Source organism: Brassica oleracea, chromosome C5, assembly GCF_000695525.1.
Source record: "Brassica oleracea var. oleracea cultivar TO1000 chromosome C5, BOL, whole genome shotgun sequence".
Lineage (NCBI taxonomy): Eukaryota > Viridiplantae > Streptophyta > Magnoliopsida > Brassicales > Brassicaceae > Brassica > Brassica oleracea.
Window position 1 is genome coordinate 9,854,567 of NC_027752.1, and position 2,233 is coordinate 9,856,799.

The following is a 2,233-nucleotide window of genomic DNA, read 5'->3' on the forward strand; positions in this document are numbered from 1 at the left end:
GAATTTGCATTCACCACTTGTTGACCAATGTGGTAAAAAATTTCAAGACAAAGGGGTTGTCCTCCTTGGTCGAGAAGGCTTCGCAGGCATATAGGTTCCCTGAATTTCAAGAACGTTTCACCGAAATTGTTGAAATGTGTCCTGCGCTTGGAAGATATCTACAGGAGGCTGATGTGAGAAAATGGGCTCGTTCTATCTTCCCTGGAGCCAGGTATGACATTAGGACCAATAACCCTGCAGAGTCCATAAATTCAGTTCGGAGATCACCTAGACAATATCGAGTTATTCCTTTGCTGGATAGTATAAGAGAAATGTTGACCCGATGGTTTTATGAGCGTCGCATGTTAAGCTCGAAGCATATTGATCCTTTAACTGTTAAGGGGGGGAAAAAGATTGATAGGAGAATTGTGAAGGCAAAAGGGTTTCAGGTTTACAAGGTTGACAACTACAGATCACTTGTTAAAGGAGACAAATATGATTGTCATGTTGATTTGGAAAGAAGAACATGCACATGTGAGAAATACGAGTTAGGAAAAATACCATGCAATTTATTCACGAGGTATGGAAGTATACTTAGATGATCTTGGTGCCTAATTTTATTTGGGTGTTTTGGCAGCATATAGACATTACTCTGTCTCCGTTTTTTTGACACAGGTATGGAAGTACATAGATTTACTGATGGCGTCTACACCACTGCAACATGGAGAACTGCCAATGTTGAATCCATTAATCCAATAGCAGTTCCAGAAGTTGATTGGAATGTCCCAGCTGAGGTTAAGCTTGCGAAGGTCCTACCACCAGAGGCAAGAAAGAGTTTCGGTAGACCAGTAAAGAGAAGGTATGAAACAGTAGAAGACAAGATCAGATCTTCTCAAGGATAAAAAAAGAACAAAAAGCACGAGTGCAGCCACTGTGGTACCGAATGACACAAGAGAGAAACTTGTGATTTACCTATTTAGTATGTTCTGTGTGTTCTCTGTTGTCTTTATTTGCTTATTACTCTATTGGTATTTTTGAGACAAATCGAACTTGGTATTTGACAGTTAGTTTTTTTCAAAACTTTTTGGATTTTTTTTTAAAGGCTTTGTAACTTCTTCATAACATAAAACTGAAGCAAAAGTGAACGTGAAAATAGTAGAAGATGGTAGGTACCAAGAGGACCACAAACTCCAAACTAAAAAACAACATCAAACGCAAGAAAAAAACACTGAAAGCAATCACCAAGAAAGAACAAGAAACATATTCTTACACTTATTTAAGAAACCAAAAACAACAGATTGAGTTACACAATGACCATCATGCATAGTTAAGGTACATGAAGACCATCACCAAACAAAACACAAACAAAGCTTTTATGAACCTTAATTCCCTAATGCATTCGATGGTCTTCTCTTCAGAACGTCCAATCACATCTTCCATTTCTTCAATTCTACTCTCCTGGCGTTTCAGCATGGTCTCACAAGCTGTCAATGAATTCTGAGACTGGGAATTGTCAATGAGTAGCACGTCAACCAGTTCCTTGAAGTCTTCAATTTCCTCAACAACTGACCGATCAGTCCATTTGAACAAGTGGGTTCTGTCCTTCATCATTACCATCAATCAAACGGTTAGAGTGAAACAAAGGAAAGGTTATATGATTACACGACTAACCTTCTCAGATCCCATCGGACAAGAATGAAATAATCTTCCCGGATTTTTAACTGTTTTTGAAGTGAAAAGAGCCGCTGCCTCACCGCAATTACATCTTGTGGGAATTCTGCGTTGTTTGGTGATTCCATCTCTTGATTCGGACGAAGAATTGACCGAAGACACGATTGATTTGGTCGCCAAGTTTTCTTCCCTGGGTTTCTCTCTGTCGTGAAAGAATGAGGAACAAAGGAGAGTAGGTCAAAACATAAACAAAAACGACATCGTTTCAATAATTAGATTACATGTATTCTACCTAAAGTAGATCGATAAAATGTGCCAAATAAGCCACGCAAACCTACTACTAAACGTTGGTGCTTATCACCCCTAATCCTCTAAATTACTGTTAATACATGAAGCAAAAAAAGAATAAAACTGCACATAATTGGTGAATCTCAATACATTGTCATCACCAATGATAAGAGTTTAGAGTATAAGGACCTTTTATGAAGGCTTTCGTCAATGTTTGTTTATGGTTTAGTGAGGTTTCATTTAGGGTTTAGTTAGGGTTCGTTTAGGGTTTAGTGAGGTTTCGTTTAGGGTTTAG